General features: G+C 46.9%; 1 protein-coding gene across 1 annotated transcript in view; it reads right to left on the bottom strand.

The window, feature by feature from the left end:
- LOC143986898 (uncharacterized) overlaps positions 1-22414 on the bottom strand; it is a 1277526-nt gene that overhangs the window by 520495 nt on the left and 734617 nt on the right. The gene's annotated exons all lie outside the window — the stretch shown is intronic.

The following is a 22414-nucleotide window of genomic DNA, read 5'->3' as shown; positions in this document are numbered from 1 at the left end:
TGCAGAATGCAGGACATTGGGTGCACAACACAGGACAGTAATACAATCCCCCCTCCCCTGTGTCCTCATGCATGTCCTGTACATCTCCCCCAGCAGTGTGTGAGAGCAGAGTGGATTGAGAGGACATCTTGTGTACATAAAGCAGCATGTCCCTCCCTGGCTGGTCTCTTAGCTGGCTGCTTTGCAGGTTTGTCCTGGTTACTCCTGTAAGGACTCTGTAGTCCTGTTTCTCAGCACCTTGTGGGTATCTTTGTGGCAGTGCTGAGGTGACGCCATGTTGGAGATTCGGTCCCACTCCTTCCTCTCTGTTCTGCTGGAGGGCTCTGCAGGGACACAGACAAATGTGGGTGGAAGCAGGAGCCGATGGTGACAGTAATGCGGCCACGGAAAGGAGAAAGATCGGCAGTGGGAGCTCAGTGAGAGGAGTCCTCTCCTGCCACTGTCCTGCCCAGTCCACCCCTGACTTCACAGGTAGGGTGCCTCCTCCTCCCTCCCCTCACCCTCCCGCCTGGCCCTGCTCCAAGACACATTTCTGTCTGAATAATGTGTCCGGGTTTCAGGCAGAAACATTATTCAGCCCAACAGTAAGAATGGACTGACAAGAGCCCAGGGGCCAGGACACCATTTCTAGTCACCATGGTGACCTGAGATTTGACCATAGATACATGGAAATTCAGCTGGTTCAGCAGGGATCGGTCACAATTCCATCCATGTGTGGTCACTGCCAGATAAAAGTCACTCGATCAGCACTGCAACCAATAGCTTCATCACTGATCTGTGTATTCTGAGAGCGGAGGAGCGCCCCCCATTATCAGAATATAATAGTGCAGTGGGGAGAATACCCCCATTCTCCTCCAATGTGTGGATGGGGGAATCCATTCTAGGCTTGGCTACTGAATCAAATCAGTGAACCAACTCACTACAGAGTTTGAATGAATCGAATCATGAAAGTGAATCTGATTAAATTCATTGTCGAAGATCCCCCCCTTTCAGGATGTGTAGGGAGCTGAAAAAACAGCAGCCTCAGCTCCTGATTTGTAAAATTAGCTATAACCTGATTTGTGAGCCATCAAGACTTCAAGTTTCTGAATAAATCACAGAGCACACAGGGTTCTCTTTTGTATGATGTCTGTGCGTGAAGCAGGCAGTAGCTAGTCAGTCAAGTCCAGTCTGTGATGACACACTCAGGAAGAGAGCACATAAGTATCAACATTATATTTTGAAACATGAGCTCCTGAATCTTTTTAGTCATGAGTGGTGTGAGTTAGCAGAGAGTATAACTCCTGAATCTATGAGCGACTCATTAGGTTCACGAGTTGTGTGAGTTAGCACAGCAGTATAGCTCCTGAATCTATAAGTGACTCATTAGATTCACGAGTTGTGTGAGTTAGCAGAGCAGTATAACTCCTGAATGTATGAGTGACTCATTAGGTTCATGAGTTGTGTGAGTTAGCAGAGCAGTATAACTCCTGAATGTATGAGTGACTCTTCAGGTCACATTAGATTCATGAGTTGCTGTGAGAAGTCTTTGAATGAGGCTCGGTTTACATTGGTGCAATCATGCGGGAAACCCTGCAGTTCGCTCATCGCACCACAGTGCCCTATGCGATTGCGGTTTGCATATCGCAGTGCAAACTGTCAATTCAGAAAGGAATCAAATCTGCACGACTTTGATCCAAATGTGAGGCAAATTCAGCCATACAAATATGTATGGCTGAATTTGCATCGCACAGACATCTCATGCGATTTGCACAGATGTCACACGGTGCACTGAACGCAGCACTGTGTGAATCCAGCCTAAAGCACAGAGAGCACACAATCATTCTGTATTTTAAAATGCACTGTGCATATATGAGCCGGCAGCATGACTCTTGAATCTATGAATGACTCACAGTCTAGAGAGCTCAGTGCTCATGCATAATTCAAGGTATCGGCTTCTCTCTTTTTTTGCTGTATTGCAGTTTATAGAATAGTTATTGCAGCAAAATAAAGTTACTTAACATCTAATAAGCTTACTGTACTGACTGAGTGTATCAAAAAACTGCAGTTATGATCCTTACTCTTAGCTTTGAAGAAATGAGTCATGAGTCGATTCAGTCATTTCACTGAACTGATCCAAATGATTCGACTCACTAAAATGAATCACTCTGCCCAAGTCGAATCCATTCAAATTTTTTTTTTGCCCATCCCGCTGGCTGAACGATAAAACTGAACCATGTATGGTCAACTTTGAAAGGAAGATATATGCATCATTAGTGATGGGCTCCGGTTTGTTGGAAACCCCACATTCCCGATCCCGCCAGGAAGCCGACACTGCACAGGCAGGGAGACATTTCCCAATCTGTGCATCTGGAGACCAGGAAATGTCTCACTACCTATGATTAGCGCTGTGCAGCGTCGATTTCTTGGCGGGATCGAGAATTTGGGGTTCTCAACACACCAGAGCCCATCACTATTTATCATCAACTGATCCTCCCTGAAGGGGTTTTTCTACATTCCCACACTATATATGTGTGTATCATCATCTGCTGGAGATAAAAGACCTCACAGTGACTATGGAGGAAGAGGACGGACATGACGGGGGTTACTGGGTGTAAATAGAAAATAAGATCTTATTACCTCCTCTGCTGCCTTTTCCAGCAACGTCTCCTCTCTACTTCCTCCCGACTCGCCTCTCACCTGGAACGTCCTTTCTGTACCTGACATCACTTCCTGTCTACCATAGAGTCTTCCTGTCTTCCAAGAGTGGAGCTCCACATTTTTTTTTGGTTTAATGAACTTTAATGCAACAAACATTCAATAGACATTAGAAACAATGTTTCCTGTCACATCTGAATTTCCTGATGGTATCTGGCTGCAGACTTCAACTCCATTCTGCACAGGAGTCATGTGACCTCCACAGATTTTTTTTTTAATCAACTTTAACCGTTTCGCTGCCAGAACCGTTTTTGCATTGTTTAAAAAAAAAAAAAAAAATCACTGTTGGCCTGAAGATTATATAAACATGATATATTTTCTGAAAGCAGACACCCTAGAGAATAAAATAGTGGTAGTTTCAATTTTTTATGTCATATGATATTACTACAAATACACTAAAGTGAATTCTAGTGCAAAGAAATGGAAGAAATTACACAATTTTGGTAAAATATAAAAGCTGAGGTGGCACCGAGTAAATAGATACCCAACATGTCAAACCTTATGTAGCATTAACCCCCGAAGGAGCTGCTGGTTAGATTTGGGCTTATCGTTACCTTCTTTCTCCTCACTTCATGGTCAAGGGCTGTCCCGTGGTAGATGGCCCAGTAACTTGAGAGACTGACGACAGATCCACTTAAATGGATTTTATTTGCAAAAACCGTAGACAATGAACAGTCTCTTAAAAAGGGATCAGAGGGTTGGAAAGGAAGTTCAGGTACTCTTAAGCCGCGTACACACGGGCGGACTGTCTGGCCAACTAAGTCCGTCAGACAATCCGACAGACAGTCCGTCCTACTTTCGAATGAACGGACTTGACCACACACGATGAACAGACAGTCCGCTGAAAGCTTGCGCGATGACGTGTACAGCACGTACGACGGGACTAGAAATACGACGTCCAATACACTGCAATGCAACCTTTCGCCGTGTAAATCCTTTCTGAGCATGCGCCATACTTAGTCCGTCCAACTAGCCTACTCACGAGCGGACTGTCCGCTGAAACCAAAGTTGGACGGACTGTATTACGGAAATTCCGAAAAAGACTTAGTCCGCCAGACTGTCCGTTGAAAAAGCCCGCTGAAGCCCACACACGAGCGGACTGTCCGCTGAAATGTGTTTCAGCGGACTAAGTTGGACAGACAGTCCGCCCGTGTGTACGCGGCCTTAGTGTCAAAGTCAATATGAAAGAACTTGCTTACTTTGACTGCATCCAGAGAATTGCCATTCGCAGCTGGATGGTCACTCAGGTTGGACAGTCCCTCTCTCACAAGGCCTAGCAGCCAACAAGGTGCTTACTCAGGAACAAGTCTCTGCCACAGATGTTGTTGGCGTGAGAAGAAAAAAAAAGATTACGATCCTCTGTTTACATCACGTGATTAGCTGTCATTGGCTGACATTGGCTGACATTGGGAGTGTGGCCAGCTTGTCTATTGACGCCCTCCAGACAAAGCAGATCCACGCTGTAGCCATCATTCAGCTATAGTGCGGATCTAAAGTAGTTAAAGGTCTATGTTTTTAAATATTTTTTGGACACGTTACAAGCATTAATCCAGCCATTGTGAATTTATACATTCAGTGCTCAGCAAACAAGTAAAATAAAACAAAAATATATATTTCCGGCGCTATGATCCTTCAATGATAAATTATGTAATAATAATCTCCTTTAGCAATCATATATCCACCAATAAATTGTCTAAGTGTCCATAAAATAGTACACTCCGGATCACCCATTTTCCCAGTGCAAAAATCTCTTTCAATTACTCGCCAACACTTCCATGAAATATACTTAAAAATTGGACTGTCACCAAATGATCAGACCATTATGAATGAATGGGTCATATCAGGCATGATGTCATAGAGAACCTCCAGGTGTATCCCTTCTTCATCCAAATATGTAAGTCAGATATTCCTCTGTCCTTTATTTCTTCCAAGGAGGATTATACATAGTTACATAGTAGGTGAGGTTGAAAAAAGACACAAGTCAAACCCATGTGTGTGATTATGTCAGTATTACATTGTATATCCCTGTATGTTGTGGTCTTTCAGGTACTTATCTATTAGTTTCTTGAAACCATGGATGCCCCCCACTGAGACCACCACCTGTGGAAGGGAATTCCACATCCTTACCACTCTTACAGGGCGGCATAGTGTTGTAGTGGTTAGCACTCTCACCTAGCAGTAAGAAGGGTCGCTGGTTCAAATCCCAACCACGACATTACCTGCCTGGAGTTTGCATGTTCTCCCTGTGCCTGCGTGGGTTTCCTCTGGGTACTCTGGTTTCCTCCCACAATCCAAAGACATGCAGGTAGGTTAATTGGCCTCTGTCAAAAATTAGCCCTAGTATATGAATGGGGACCAAGGATTGTGGGCTCCTTGAGGGTAGGGACAGAACTGAGTGTGTACAGGGATAGGGACAATTGTAGACACTCACTCAGGTTGAACTGGATGGACTGATGTCTTTATTCAACCTAACTAACTATGAAACTATGAACCCTCTACATAGTTTAAGGTTAAAGTGATACTATAGGTTCGATTTTAATTTTTTTGCTTGTTTTGCACAAAGTGGCCCCGAATGGTGTTTTCTGGGGTCCCCTGGTGGCTCTCCTAGCTCCTCCCCATCTCAGATAACCCCTTTGGGAAGTGCTCTCCCGGGGGGTTACCTTGCGGGCTCCCTCCCGAGTCCTGCATTCAGTATCCATAGCCGACGAGTGCAAAACTCAGCCCTGCCCCCCGGTGCCCGCGTCATTGGATTTGATTGACAGCAGAGCGAGCCAATGGCTGTGCTGCTATCAATCTATCCAATGAAGAGCCGAGAACTCTGGGCAAAGATCCAGCACATTTGCAATGCGTAAGTAAGAAAGTAAGTAAAATGGGGGGCGGTAATCGTCAGATGATTTTTCACCTTAATGCATAGGATGCATTAAGGTGAAAAAAACAGGAACCTTTACAACCCCTTTAAACCTTTTTTCTTCTAATTTCAATGAGTGGCCATGAGTCTTGTTAAATTCCCTTCCATGAAAACTTTTTCTCCCTATTGTGGGGTCAACATTCCGGTATTTATAAATTGAAATAATATCCCCTCTCAAGCGTCACTTCTCCAGAGAGAATAAGTTCAGTGCTCACAACCTTTCCTCATAACTAATATCCTCCAGACCCTTTATTGGCTTTGTTGCCCTTCTTTGTACTCAGTCCATTTCCAGCATATCCTTCCTGAGGACTGGTGCCCAGAACTGGACAGCATACTCCAGGTTCGGCCGGACCAGAGTCTTGTAGAGCGGGAGAATTATCATTTTATCGCTGGAGTTGATCCCCTTTTTAATGCCAATATTCTGTCTGCTTTGTTAGCAGCAGCTTGGCATTGCATGCCATTGCTGAGCCTATCATCTACTAGGACCCTCAGCTCCTTTTCCATCCTAGATTCCCCCAGAGGTTCTCCCCCCAGTCTATAGATAGCATTCATATTCTTGCCACCCAAATGCATTATTTTAAATGTTTCTACATTAAACCTCATTTGCCATGTAGTTGCCCACCCTATTAATTTTGCAGATCTTTTTGCAAGGTTTCCACATCCTGTGGAGAAGTGACTGCCCAGCATAGACATTCCTCCCCTCTGACCATTCTGAGTACTCCCCATTTATCATCACCCTCTGAATTAGACAGTTTTCAATCCACTTACTCACCCCATGGTCCATGCCAATGGACCTTATTTTATACAATAAATGTTTATAGGGAACTGTGTCAAATGCCTTTGCAAAATTCAGATACACCACGTCTACGGGCCTTCCTTTATCTAGATGAAAACTCGCCTCCTCATAGAAGTTTAATAGATTGGTTTGGCAAGAACAATTCTTCATGAATCCATGCTGATTACTGTTAATGATACTGTTCTCGTTAATAAAATCTTGTATATATTCCCTTATCCCCTCCAAGAGTTTACATTACTATTGATGTTAGGCTAATTGGCCTGTAATTCCCAGGGATGTATTTTGGGCCCTTTTTAAATATTGGTGCTACATTGGCTTTTCTCCAATCAGCTGGTACCATTCCAGTCAGTAGACTGTCAGTAAAAATTAGAAACAATGGTCTGACAATTACTTGACTGAGTTCCCTAAGTACCCTTGGATGAAAGCCATCTGGTCCCGGTGATTTATTAATGTTAAGTTTCCCAAGTCTAACTTTAATTCTGTCCTCTGTTAACCATGGAGGTGCTTCCTGTGATGTGCCATGAAGATAAACACTGCAGTTTTGGTTACTGAAGCCCCCGATTCCCCCGTGAAGACTGAGGAGAAGAATAATTTCAATACCTTCGCCATCTCCCCATCCTTTGTAACCAGATGTCCTTCCTCATTCTTTATGGGGACAATATAGTCTGTCCTCCCTTTTTTACTGTTTACATTTTTTTTTCTCCTTTTTGCCTTTCGTTTGTAGTTTAGGGAAGTTGGCTCTTTTGAAATTCAGTGTCTTTGTATTCCCCTTATGTTTCCTATTTGTGTAATTTATACTAAAGCCAATTGACCTGTGATCACTGTTTCCTAAATTGCCCCGTATTTCCACATTCGTGATCAGGTCTGTATTGTTGGTAATCAGTAGATCCAGTAACGCTTTATTTCTGGTTGATGCGTCTACCATCTGAACCATGAAATTGTCCTGCAAGACATTTAGGAACTGGTGAGCCTTAGATCAATGTGTGGTTTCATCCGCCCAGTCTGTCTGGATAATTAAAATTCCCCCATTATGATAACACTTCACATCCTTGCTGCTAATTCAACTTGTGATAGGAGGTCCATCTACCCCTCTTCGCCCTCAGATTAAGGGAGCCTATAGCATACTCCCAGTAATATTTTCCCCTTAGCTTCATCCCTTTGGAGCTCTACCCATAAGGATTCCACCTCCTATCTAGCTTCCTTAGTGATGTCATCTCTCACATTCGCTTGTACATTATTCTTGATATATAAGCATAATCCTCCCCCTTTTTTACCCTCTCTATCCCTACGATAAAGGGTATACCCTTGAATGGTTGCCAGCCAATCATGAGAGCTGTTGAACCAGGTCTTTGAAATTCCCACAAAATCCAAAATCCTCCTCGTACAACAGTATCTCTAGTTCACCCATCTTGTCCGCCAGGCTCCTGGCATTGGTGAACATGCCAAGTCCATCAATCTTCTGTACAAGTTTTGCTTGTCAGTCTTTTTTTTTTTTTGTCTTAGGCAAGGAAAGCCAGTAATTGGCTTTGCTGTGCCAGGGGCATTTACACTGATTATCAGTGCAGCCCCATCAGTGCTACATATTAGTGCAGCCTATCGGTGCCCATCAAAGCTGCCTAATCAGTGCATTCCCATCAGTGCCTCTTCTTCAGTGCCCATCAATGCAGCCTGTCAGTGAAGAAGGAAAATTACTTCTTTAGAAATGTACCCCCTAAGTCACATACACCCCCCCAGTCACATGTACCACCCCCCAGTCACATGTACCACCCCCAGTCTAATGCACCCCCAGTACACGTACCATCCCCCAGTCACATGTACCACCCCCCAGTTACATGTACCACCCCCCAGTTAAATGTACCACCCCCCAGTCACATGCACCCCTCCAGTACATGTACCACCCCCCCAGTCACATGCATTCCCCAGTACATGTACTACCCCCAGTCACATGCACCTACCCAGTTACATGTACCACCCCCCAGTACATGTACCACCCCCATTCGCATACACCCCCCAGTTACATGTACCACCCCCCAGTTACATGTACCACCCCCCCAGTCACATCCACCCCTCCAGTACATGTACCACCCCCCCAGTCACATGTTCGTCCTTTTAAATATGCCGCCCTGCCATCGGGAGCGCGCCGCCGGCGGCGCGCTCCCGCGCTGGTCGGGACCCCCGTGAGTCCGGTTGCGGGACCCGCGGACTCGATCGCCGCGGGCATACCCGCGATCGTCTCACGGAGTGGCCAAATGAAGAAATGCCGTTGTAATCAGCATTTCTCCATTCTGCCTAGCAACTAGTGACGCTGATCTCTGCTCCATGTGATTGGAGCAGAGATTAGTGTTCACTACATGAAAGCCCAACCCCCCCACAGTTAGTAACACACCCCTAGGAACACTTAACCCCTACACTGCCACCCACTGGTTAACCCCTTCACTGCCAGTGTCATTTACACAGGAATCACTGCATTTATATAGCAGTGATTACTGTATAAATGACAATGGTCCCAAAAATGTGTCAAAAATGTCCGATGGGTCCCCCACAATGTCGCAGTCACAATAAAAATCGCTGATCGCCGCCATTACTAGTAAAAAAAATAATAATAAAAAATTATTAATAAAAATGCTATAAAACTATCCCTATTTTGTAAACGCTATAACTTTTGCGCAAAACCAATCAATAATCGCTTATTGCGTTTTTTTTTACCAAAAATATGTAGAAGAATACGTATCGGCCTAAACTGAGGGAAAAAAATGTTTTTTTATATATTTTTGGGGGATATTTATTATAACAAAAAGTAAAAAATAATGCGTTTTTTTTCAAAATTGTCGCTCTATTTTTGTTTATAGCGCAAAAAATAAAAACCGCAGGGGTGATCAAATACCACCAAAAGAAAGCTCTATTTGTGGGAAAAAAAGGACATCAATTTTGTTTGGGAGCCATGTCGCACCACCGCGCAATTGTCAGTTAAAGCGACGCAGTGCCGAATCGGAAAAAGTGGTCTGGTCTTTGACCAGCAAATTGGTCCGGTCTGAAAGTGGTTAAAAAAGAAAAATGTCCCATGATGTAAATTCACGCCGCTCAACGAACCAAAAAAGAAAAAAAAGCCGCAACCGTTCCACCTCCATGGGAGGCTCCACCCGACTGATGCTTCTTCTCTGTGACAGTTCTTATATAGCTGAGGGCAGGGTCACCTGTTTACGTCACTGGGTGGTCACCCCTCTGACGCCACAGGGGCTACTACACTTCTGGTGGTGTACACAGTACACAATACAGTGTAGTGTGATGCTGCAAAACAAAATATACATCATGTCCGGAAGGCCACCAAGGAGAGGCAGATGGTCACAGGCCACTAAAAGAGGGCAAACAGGCTCTGTGTCTACAGTCAACAGTGCTGGTTGTGGACATGGTGCATCATCTGCGGGTGGCTGTGGGGCACACTTGTCCTTTCTTTCTGCTACTGTCCATGTTATTGAGCCAGTACATACAGAAGAGTTGGTGGAGTGGATAACAAAGCCGACCTCATCCTATCCGGCTTTACCATGGCATCAGAGGGGGACGGGGTCACCCGTTTATGTACTGGGTGGCCCCGCCCTCAGCTGTATAATAACTGTCGCAGAGAAGACACGTCAGTCGGTGGGAGTCTTCTATGGAGGCGGAATGGTTGCGGCTTTTTTTTCCGGTCTGTCGGGCGGTGTAAATTTACATAGCGGTACATTTTTTATTTATTTTTTTAATAAAGGACTTGTCTCTTGTCTTTTTTTACTATTTTTGACACTTTTTTGTGAAATGATAGGGGTACAGTGTACCCCATTACCAATTCACATGTGGGGACCAGGATCTGGGGGTCCCCTTGTTAAAGGGGGTTTCCAGATTTCGATAAGCCCTCCCACATGCATACCCCCACAACCACCGGGCAAGGGTTGGGGGATGAGGCAGACCCCAAAGGACCCTCCCCATGTTGAGAGCATGTGGCCTGGTATAGTTCAGGAGGGAGGAGCTCTCTTGTCCCCCCTCTTTTCCTGCGGCCTGCCAGGTTGCGTGCTCGGATAAGGGTCTGGTATGGATTTTGGGGGACCCCTACGCCATTTTTTTTATTTTGGCACAAGGTTCCCCTTAAAATCTATACCAGACCTGAAGGGCCTGGTATGGATTTTAGGGAGACCCTCACTCAATTTTTTTAATTTGGGTTTGGGACCCAAAGGGACTGGTAATGGACTGGGGGGCCATGCTCTTTTTTTCAATGAGTTTTACCTATATTGCCAAGACACTACAATTCATTACAGCCGCGATCAGTTTTAAATGACAATTTTTCCTTTAGAAATGTAATTTTGCTGTGGTATTGTTCTAAAAAATGTACCACTTTGCAGGCATACTAAATACACCCCCAGGCATGATATTTAAAGGAATATTTCATTTTTATTTCACTTTAAGCATTATTAAAATCACTGCTCCCGAAAAAATATCAGTTTTCAAAACTTTGTTTTTGCATTGATACATGTCCCCAGGGGCAGGACCCAAACACGTTTTATGACAATAACTTACATATAAGCCTTTAAAATGAGTACTTTTGATTTTTCATGTTCGTGTCCCATAGACTTTAAACGGTGTTCATGTGTTCTGCCAAATTTTTTGCCTGTTCACATGTTCTGGTGCGAACCGAACGGGGGTGTTAAGCCCCATACACTCTATCAGATTTTCTGCTGATTTTTTCCTTCAGATTTACCAAAACAATATAATATGAGGTCAAACCTTAGGAGTTTCAATTTGTATGCAATCAGGCAGGCCCTTGCACTACATGGTTTTGGTAAATCTGAAGACAAAATCAGCAGAAAATCTGATAGTGTGTATGGGGCTTTAGGCTCATCCCTGCTTATCAGGGTTATGTCCCTGTCTGCTTCAGGGGTCCTGTTAGCTACCTGGGTGGTGAGCCTGACTTGGTGGAAGAAGACTTCTCTTATGACTCTGGTTCAGGGCCCACTGGAGTGAAGACAGTGGTTCCGTGAGCGCCGCAGGGTAGGAGTGTCTGAGCTGGATGCAGCAGCTGATGCAGGCAGGGGAGATGGTCCTCCAGATGGCTGGAACTGCAGAAACTGGCAGAGGCTGGCAGAAGCTGGCGGAGCAGGAGGACGGTCAGCCAGCCGGGTAGAAGAAGGCACAGGAACAGCGGCAGTGGATCCTGGATAGACTCAGCACACTTGAAACAAGCAGAGGGTTGGTCAGACAAGCCGGGTCGGAGCAGATAGGTAATCGGGCAGTAACGACAGGCAAAGGCAAGGTCACAGGCTAGCAAAGGTTCAGTATCAAAATAGGCAGTCCATAAACAGAGTCAGGCAGGCCAGGATCATGGCAGGAGAGATCAGCAGAGTCAGACGTAAGCCGGGTCAGAAATAGCAATCAGAAGAACAGGTAACAGGAGTCTCAGGTACAAGCTGCAGACAAACAGCACTGAACAAATGCAGCTGTACCTTTAAATAGGGCCACTGGCGCCAAACCGCACTAGCGCGCACACGTGTGCACGCGGGACGCGCGCATACGTGCCCGTTGAGCACGTGCGCCTGAGGTGCATACTGGCGCAAACACACGCGCCGATGCTTTGATTGCCTAACGGTGCGCGTGTGCATGCACGCACGCAGATTTGCCCGCAAAGCACGAGCAGAGCCCTGACATTGCCCCCCCAAAAGGGGCAACCTCCGGGTGCCCAACACGTCTTTCTTTTCGGGATGAGCAGAGAAAAAGGCGGCACAAATTAATCTTCCAGCGTGTAAATTACTATCAGGCTCCCAAGAACTGCTCACCGGGCGGCAGCCCTTCCACTTTATCAGGAACTGTCTTTGCCCTTGCCATCTTCTACAGTCAAGAATGGCCTCCACCTCATATTCCTCACTACCGTCAACTAAGATGGGCTCAGGTGGTCTAGTTCCTCTATTCGGAAAGGGGTCAGGTACCGAAGGTTTTAGCAGGGACACATGAAAAACTGGGTGCACCTTCAGGTAAGGACAATTCATAAGATACTCCGTTAAAGTGGTTGTAAACCCTCCCCCAAACTTTGTCCCATGGAAATCAGCATAAAAAACCCTAATGAACTGTCAGGGAGTGATTAGACCAGACTGTGTGGACTGCACAGAAGGAACCCAAACGCATGTGAATGAAGTAATAACGTGTTTATTATAAATAAAAAGGAAAATGAAAACAAACAGTGCACTACCAACCAGAACAAGTAATATATATATAATAAATGGAAACTACCAGTGACGTCAACGGAAGCCAGGCCGAGGTCAAACACCGGGGAAACAGTAGAAGTGTAAGGACGGATGGATGGGCTGCAGAGCAGGGATCAAGGTATCAGGAGACAAGAGGGACGGGTCCAGGATGGGCTAAGAATCAGGAAGGGACAGGTCAGGTAAATACAAAGTCCAGGTTCAGGTTCAGGTCCAAAGGTTCAGGTCCAAAGGTTCAGGTCCAAAGGTTCAGGTCCAAAAGGTTCAGGTCCAAAGGTTCAGGTCCAAAGGTTCAGGTCCAAAGGTTCAGGTCCAAAGGTTCAGGTCCAAAGGTTCAGGTCCAAAGGTGAGAGTGTGATACTGAGACAAGCATGTTAGGGCTTGCTGGGTCTTTATAAGACTACTGATTACCCTCACGTAACAGCTGATCGCTGCAGGTGCTGTCTGCTCCACACTGCCGGAGTACACCCGTTGGTGAGCGCTGGTACTACAGTCCAGGGATCCAATAGTGCCACCAGGAGGTATGTCCTCTTATTACAGGCCCTGGGTGTTAGAAGACACCCGCTGGTGAACACTGGTACTGCAATCCAAGAGATCAACAGCGCCACCAACGGGTGGACCATTTCATGACAGTACCCCCCCTCAAAGGAGCGGCCTCCGGACGCTCCAGCTAGGTGTAATTGTCCACAGTTAATGACCTCAAACCACACCATGGATGAGGGCACGTCAAGCTGGGTACAGGGCACATCAGGGCAGACAGCGGGCAAAGGCTCTGGGTCTTTGAGCTGGGCAGCGATCTCTGGGTCCTTAGGCCGAACAGCAAGTACTGCAAGGGCAAGCTGGATTACAGGCACTGGCTCAGCAAGCTGAGTAATGGGCCCCGGCCCAGCAGGCTGGGTGACGGGCCCCGGCTCAGTGAGCTGGACACCAGGCACTGGTCCGGCAAGCCAAATAACGGGCACAAGCTTAACAGGCCAATTAATGGACACTGATTCCGAAGACTGGGTAGCGGGCCCCGACTCCGCAGACTGGGTAGCGGGCCCCGACTCCGCAGACTGGGTAGCGGGCCCCGACTCCGCAGACTGGGTAGCGGGCCCCGACTCCGCAGACTGGGTAGCGGGCCCCGACTCCGCAGACTGGGTAGCGGGCCCCGACTCCGCAGACTGGGTAGCGGGCCCCGACTCCGCAGACTGGGTAGCGGGCCCCGACTCCGCAGACTGGGAAACTGAAACATCCGGCTGGGAAACTGGAACAACCGAAACTGGAGCATCCGGCTGGGAAACTGGAACAACCGAAACTGGAGCATCCGGCTGGGAAACTGGAACAACCGAAACTGGAGCATCCGGCTGGGAAACTGGAACAACCGAAACTGGAGCATCCGGCTGGGAAACTTCAGGCTGGGAAACTTCAGGCTGGGAAACTTCAGGCTGGGAAACTTCAGGCTGGGAAACTTCAGGCTGGGAAACTTCAGGCTGGGAAACTTCAGGCTGGGAAACTTCAGGCTGGGAAACTTCAGGCTGGGAAACTTCAGGCTGGGAAACTTCAGGCTGGGAAACTTCAGGCTGGGAAACTTCAGGCTGGGAAACTTCAGGCTGGGAAACTTCAGGCTGGGAAACTTCAGGCTGGGAAACTTCAGGCTGGGAAACTTCAGGCTGGGAAACTTCAGGCTGGGAAACTTCAGGCTGGAACTTCAGGCTGGCAGGCTGGAACTTCAGGCTGGCAGGCTGGAACTTCAGGCTGGCAGGCTGGAACTTCAGGCTGGCAGGCTGGAACTTCAGGCTGGCAGGCTGGAACTTCAGGCTGGCAGGCTGGAACTTCAGGCTGGCAGGCTGGAACTTCAGGCTGGCAGGCTGGAACTTCAGGCTGGCAGGCTGGAACTTCTGGCTGGCAGGCTGGAACTTCTGGCTGGCAGGCTGGAACTTCTGGCTGGCAGGCTGGAACTTCTGGCTGGCAGGCTGGAACTTCTGGCTGGCAGGCTGGAACTTCTGGCTGGCAGGCTGGAACTTCTGGCTGGCAGGCTGGAACTTCTGGCTGGCAGGCTGGAACTTCTGGCTGGCAGGCTGGAACTTCTGGCTGGCAGGCTGGAACTTCTGGCTGGCAGGCTGGAACTTCTGGCTGGCAGGCTGGGACATCAGGCTGGCAAGCTGGGACATCAGGCTGGCAAGCTGGGACAACAGGCTGGCAAGCTGGGACAACAGGCTGGCAAGCTGGGACAACAGGCTGGCAAGCTGGGACAACAGGCTGGCAAGCTGGGACAACAGGCTGGCAAGCTGGGACATCAGGCTGGCAAGCTGGGACATCAGGCTGGCAAGCTGGGACATCAGGCTGGCAAGCTGGGACATCAGGCTGGCAAGCTGGAACAACAGGCTGGCAAGCTGGAACAGGCTGGCAAGCTGGAACAACAGGCTGGCAAGCTGGGACATCAGGCTGGCAAGCTGGGACATCAGGCTGGCAACCTGGGACATCAGGCTGGCAAGCTGGAACAACAGGCTGGCAAGCTGGAACAACAGGCTTAGGTGGGCCACCGGATACAACTGGCATGCATGCAGGCTGGACCGGGTTGGTTAGTGCGGAGGCGGGTTGGGTTACTGGCATGATTGTGTGGGTCGGAAAGAATTTTCGTTTCTTTTTTGACTTAGCCGCTGCAGCTTTGTATGTAGGTGCAGGGCTGTGAGAAAAAGTATCTGGGCAAAAGGAAGACCAAGGAACAGTAGCAGGAGGAGGGGTTTGTGGGACTGTTACAGGTGGAGGAGAAGAGGCAGGTGGGTTGCAGGCAGGATAGGTGCTACACTTGGTGACAGGATAGTAGTATTTGGTAGGAAGTGGAGTAGACTGGGCTGTAGCTGAGGTTGCCATAGGCAATGAGGAGATAGATACTTGGGAAGGCAGGTGGTTAACGACAGGGCTGGAAGGTTGTGGTTTAGCTAAATGCAGGAGATCTGACCATGCCTGTAGCACAGGTTGAACAAACACTGATTCACACACAGCCTGACTAACCAGAGATTGCACTGAATGGATGCAATCAGACAACACCTGCTGAGGACAAGGGGAATAACATTCCATGAAATAGGCTGGGTCATCCTCTAACAACCATACCAAAGATACAACTTGGCTCAAATTGAAGGGGGGAGAAAAATCACCACTTACTTTGGAATTACATGTCAGTACTAGCTCTGCACATAATTGGATTAAGGGCTGAACATCCCCAAATGACATGTGGCCCTGATCCACCAGGGAATGGGCTGATCGGACGGTCTCCATCAGCCGGTCACTAGACCACCTCTTTAGAAGCTGGCGACAATATTCACCATTCTCTTCTGCCAGCAGAGAATAATACATGATTTCATTGAAATCCATATTGGCAGACTAACAGGTTAGGATGGTTCCTCAATGCAGCCACGTCTGGTCAGGAATGGTCTCAGTATACTGTCAGGGAGTGATTAGACCAGACTGTGTGGACTGCACAGAAGGAACCCAAACGCATGTGAATGAAGTAATAACGTGTTTATTATAAATAAAAAGGAAAATGAAAACAAACAGTGCACTACCAACCAGAACAAGTAATATATATATAATAAATGGAAACTACCAGTGACGTCAACGGAAGCCAGGCCGAGGTCAAACACCGGGGAAACAGTAGAAGTGTAAGGACGGATGGATGGGCTGCAGAGCAGGGATCAAGGTATCAGGAGACAAGAGGGACGGGTCCAGGATGGGCTAAGAATCAGGAAGGGACAGGTCAGGTAAATACAAAGTCCAGGTTCAGGTTCAGGTCCAAAGGTTCAGGTCCAAAGGTTCAGGTCCAAAGGTTCAGGTCCAAAGGTTCAGGTCCAAAGGTTCAGGTCCAAAGGTTCAGGTCCAAAGGTTCAGGTCCAAAGGTTCAGGTCCAAAGGTTCAGGTCCAAAGGTGAGAGTGTGATACTGAGACAAGCATGTTAGGGCTTGCTGGGTCTTTATAAGACTACTGATTACCCTCACGTAACAGCTGATCGCTGCAGGTGCTGTCTGCTCCACACTGCCGGAGTACACCCGTTGGTGAGCGCTGGTACTACAGTCCAGGGATCCAATAGTGCCACCAGGAGGTATGTCCTCTTATTACAGGCCCTGGGTGTTAGAAGACACCCGCTGGTGAACACTGGTACTGCAATCCAAGAGATCAACAGCGCCACCAACGGGTGGACCATTTCATGACATGAACACTGCTTGTAGATATCTCCTTACTTGCTCAGTATTGTTGTAATCCTTTATGTTCTTTAGAATGAAGTCACTGAGCATGCCCAGATCTCCCCTGATTTACGGCACACTCTGTATGTCTTATCTATGTGTTATCAGGACTTCCAACAGCACACAGCACTGAGCTCCCAGCACACTGCTAATCACTCAGAGCTTCCTTCTACACACCATGTGACCATGTGACTTCACATAGAGTGTAAAACACGGCATGGGACAGAAATAACTGCAGTCTTATCAGCTGAAGCCGATAGGACTCATACAGGCAAACACTAAGTAATCAGCACAAGTAAATACTATGAAATTAAACAAGTCATCTATGAACAGGGAAGCAGGGTTGCCATAGAAACGTTGGATTGAGAAGGAGGCTTGGTTAACAGTACAGGAAGTGCTCAATGTAAGGGCGGAAATACACTCCACTGTGGACTCTGAACAAGCAGAGGGTTGGTCAGACAAGCCGGGTCGGAGCAGATAGGTAATCGGGCAGTAACGGCAGGCAAAGGCAAGGTCACAGGCTAGCAAAGGCTCAGCATCAAAATAGGCAGTCCATAAACAGAGTCAGGCAGGCTGGGATCAGGGCAGGAGAGATCAGCAGAGTCAGACGTAAGCCGGGTCAGAAATAGCAATCAGAAGAACAGGTAACAGGAGTCTCAGGTACAAGCTGCAGACAAACAGCACTGAACAAATGCAGCTGTACCTTTAAATAGGGCCACTGGCGCCAAACCACGCTAGCGCGCACACGTGTGCGTGCGGGATGCGCACACAAGTGCGCCGGAGGTGCATACTGGCGCACACACACGCGCCGATGCTTTGATTGCCTAACGGCGTGCGTGTGTATGCGTGCACGCAGATTCACCCGCAAAGAGCGAGAAGAGCCCTGGTCCCAAAGAGGGAGGTATCAATCGGATAAGAAGAGACATAATCAGTCCTTCTCTCTGACTTCTCAGTGTTTCCTGCTATACACCCCCCTTCACACACTCTTGATGACGGCTTCCTGACCTCTTTATGCCTTTCCTGTATGTGGGTTAACCCCTTCAGGACCAAAATCCCTGTAACCACTCAAGCTCTGGAATGATTTACCCCTTCATAACCAGAGCATTTTCTGCTATTCAGCGTTGCACAACTTTAACTGACGATTGCACGGTCATGCAACGCTGTTCCCAAATGGAATTTATATAATTTTTTCACACAAATATAGATTTATTTTGGTGGCATTTAATCACCACTGGGTTTTTCTTAATATTTTTTTTTTTTTATTGTATAAAGCAAAAAAGAGCAAAAAGTTAGAAAAAAAAATATTTTCTACTTTCTGTTCTCAAAACTACTCAAATAAACTCAAATTTCATCATAAATTTAGGCCAACATTTATTCTGGGACAATTCTTTGGAAAAAAAACAAAAAAATAGGCGTATATTAATTTGGGATGAGCTCGATGTTCGGGTCGAACATAAGTTCGACTCGAACATCGGGTATTCGCCCATTCACAGAACAGCGAACATTATGGGGCGTTCGCAGGAAATTTCGAGCTCCACGGAACACCCAACAATGCAGATCGCAGTGCATTGCTGTATGATGATTGGTCAAAGCATGCACCTGACCTGCGTGCTTTGGCCAATCCCAGCGCCCTCTGCTAAGAGAGCCATAATTGGCCATAATCATGGCTCAGGGGGACAAAGTTCACGCCCCATACTATATAAAGCTGCCTACACGGCGGCCCTGTCAAGTGTTGTTGGCATGGACAGAGAGATAGTGTGATGGCGGTATGATTATTTCAGATTTTAGGTGCTGAAAGCGGTACAATTATTTTGCATGGAAATTTTAAGTTTTATATTGTAGTCCTGTAATTCTTAGGAATAACTCACTTAAATCTGTCCAAACCAGAGTCTAGTAGACATTCCGGGTATGATAAAGTTTGAAAAATGAAATCATAAATTATAATATAATAAATAACTATAATAATTATACCAAATAATAATATAATAATAATAAAAATTATTGAATAATGTAATCAAATCAAAAACACTGAAATTTGTTCAGTTTCAGAATTGTCACTGTCATTACTTTTCATTGTTTGATGATGGATCTCCCCACAAATCGCTATTGCTCAATTCTGCGAGTGATTCTAATTTATTAGCGCTGTTTTCTACCTGGTCTAAAACTACTTTTGCTGTAAAGGGACAGTTTTGGTTGCTATGGGCAATCTACAGTTTCTGTTAAGGAATCCAATGTACATAATGATAATCAGAAAATGTCTATTTCCTTATGTGTATACATGTTCCCATGCTCCTTACTTATTATTTAGCATACAGATTGACCCTGTTCTGTTCGGAGCCAAGATGGCGTCTATACCCTACATCCCACGCGTCAGAAGAATGCATTCGAGATAACAGAACCAGCTTCAACCAAACTTCAAGCATCAAGTTTCTTAATTTCTCTTGTATTGTAACCAATAAGATGTACCAATTAGACTGACATAATAATGACGTATCTTTCTGTATAAAATATCAACACCGCCCACCAATAAATCAGTATTTAGAAGTAGCCTGAGCTGAACATATCTCAGAGAGTGTTTACTTCTAATGTGCATGCACATTTATACTTTTTAATTAGGAATAGCAGCAGATAACCAAGAACTAATTTATAGTTCTTATCTATTACAACTGGCGCCCATGTGGGGGCTTTCAGGCTTCAATCGAAGGGAGACCGCATTCCAGGACTGAACGGCTGGCCAGATCAGAGAAGGGGGTTAAGCGCGCAGCCCTAACAGTACGGTAAGCATATTTATCCTTACCATTTGTACGACTTCTCTGGTTTGCCTGGTAGATTTGGTCTTGTTGGCTCCTTTCGATTGTTCAAAGAGGCAGGTAACTTATTTCTCGCCTGAAGCCGTTTTAACGAACCTGCTAATGGTTTTCTGCTGACTATTATCTGTTCAGTGTCTGTCATTCTGAAGGGCTGCAGATTTAGCAGACTGAAAGTGCAGCTGCAGGCGTGTGTCCATCCTCACCCCTAGATTCTACCTCTAGTGGTGGGGTGGAATTCTGCAGGCATTTATAGACGGGGTTACTCGAGGTTGGCTGTGTAGGACCTCTGAGGGTTAATCTCAAACTGTGAATTAGGGCAGTTTGAAAGAAGACTTGCGGATGTGGCAGTCTTGTGAAACGTCTATGAATGTTCTGCTCGGGAAAGCTGTCCTGAGGGTTTATCTCAAACTGTGAATGAGGGCAGTTTGAAAGAAGGCTAGCTGGAATTTGGCAGTCTTGTGACTCAGGTGAGCTTTTCCCGAGAGCTATCTTTGCAGTTCAAAGAGTGTCAGGTGTCATGTCCTGTGTGTATTTGTCCATTACTGTTTGATATACACGAAGAGGGTGACAGTGAGAGAAAGTGGCTACCTGAAGGATCAGTTGGGCCATAAGCCACTGCTCCCCACCACCTCTGACGTGCTAGTTTTGACCCTCGAACAGTCAGGAGTGTGCGAGGAGACAGATCTCTCGCAGGGATGGGAGCCCCCACCCTAGGAATTCTTTGATAAGACAGCAGTCAGAGGAGTATTAACCACTTTGTTGCCTGTATTCTCCTCTTAAGCCGTCCGCTGAAAAAAGAGAGAGAGAGAGAGAGAGAGAGAAGGGAATGCTAGAATGTGATATTAGAAGAAGAGAGAAGATGTTGTAAGAAGCAGAGGAATGGCATGTGCTGATAAGAGAAAAAAAAGAGGCGCTATGTGTGATAACGGCTTATTGGATGTGGCAGAAGCATGGTACAGGACGGCAAGGGCATTGCACAAAGAAGGTTGGATAGAAGAGGATGTATGTGTATCACAGAGTTAAATGTGGCTGTACCGCCCCCATATACAAAAAACTGGAACGAAGGAGGAGGGGGACAACTAACGCCCACTCCCTTCTCACCACCCCAACCCGAGCATAACCCACTGTGACCACTCCCAGGCGGCCATCTTGGTACACCCAAGCCCTCGCTTCAGGCACAGCCCAGTGCACTTACTGCCGGCGGCCATTTTGGTACACCCAAAAGGCCCAGCCATGGCATATAACCAGTTCTTCCCGTTTTAAACCAGGATGGTTCCTACCACACACCTGTCTTCCCTAATATGGAAGCACTACCTTCACAGGCCGGATATGTTAATGATGAAGAAGCGTCCGAGTGGGAAGACCAACAACAGGCAGCAAGGCCACCTGCTGATTTAACCCCTAATCCGGCTCCGGACTCACAGTTCCGAGAGGATCGCAAACATATGCTGACAACCATGAGAAACAGTGCCCATTCTCAGCCCCCGCCCCAACACCAGTCTCGGTTACCAGAAGGGGCACTGGTGATGTATGTCGCTTTTACCCTATCACAAGCAGCAACCTTAGTGACAAGTCTGCCTGACCCAGAGAAACAGCCAATGCCCTTCTACCGCAGGATAGTGCAGATACAGGAAACTTACTCAGCTGCCTGGAGAGACTTGATCAGCCTATGCCAAATTAAAGCAGGACATGTCTTTTGGCCAGTCATGCAGACAGCCTTCAATGATGCCTGCCTGGCAAGTGCCACTTCTTATACCTCAGGCTTGGAGTTCTGTGCACAACTCTGCGACTGGGAAAAGGAGAAATTGGCAGATCAGACCACCACAATCCAAGATATTGCCCAAGATAAAGGGGAGTCTGTGGAGAAGTATCATGCTAGACTCATACAGGCCTTTGATGATCTGGGCTTCTCCCTCTATGAAAAGACACACACACACATGTTATCATCTGCTTTTGTCTCAGGACTCAGAGAGGATATCAGAAAAAGCCTGATGGTGGCCCACCCTGAATATCTCGCAATGAAAATGTCCAATTTACTGTTGGTGGCCAGAGGGATAGAAAACCAAAAAGGAAAAAACCAACGCCCCTCATGGTAACAAAGACGAAGATCCCGCCTACACTCGTCCACCACCACTGCCCAATACCAGGGAAAAGATCATCTGTTACAACTGTGGGAAGCGGGGTCACATCAGAAGAGTATGCAGAGCCCCAAGACATCTGAGACAAGACAGGGATCCCCGCGAAGGGCAACATGGACATGAACCTTCACCACCACGCCCCAACTCATGCTAGGAAATGGGCAAACCCGTGTCACCCCTTATGACAGTGTCCTCAAATGAGACTGGGGGACCCCTAGCAAAGGTCACATTACCTATACAAGGAAAACCTACCACTTTTCTCATTGACATAAGTGCAGCCAGGAGTGTGTTGAGGGCTGAGGACCTGCCTGATAATTCTTTCCTTTCCACTATTGATGTTTCCTGCGTGGGAGTGGATGGGGTGCCCCGCTCCAGTCCACTCACTGAGCCTCGCCAAGTGAGGACATTTCCTGATTTGCTTACCAGATTTGTGGTGTCCTCTACATGTCCCTTGAATCTACAAGGAGCTGATGTGCTGTCCAGACTACAGGCGTCAATCATTTTCACACCTATATGGGGGGGGTGAAGTTACATACTCCCCTATCCTTGGAAGACTCATCTGCTTTGTATTCTCTGCCTCTCCTGATGACACTTCATGAAGCAATAACTCCAAGTTCAATA

Source organism: Lithobates pipiens, unplaced genomic scaffold, assembly GCF_037356315.1.
Source record: "Lithobates pipiens isolate NorthernLeopardFrog02 unplaced genomic scaffold, aLitPip1_a1.2 Scaffold_18, whole genome shotgun sequence".
Lineage (NCBI taxonomy): Eukaryota > Metazoa > Chordata > Amphibia > Anura > Ranidae > Lithobates > Lithobates pipiens.
The sequence above is the reverse complement of the archived record's forward strand: the minus strand, read 5'-3'. Positions and strand labels throughout refer to the sequence as shown.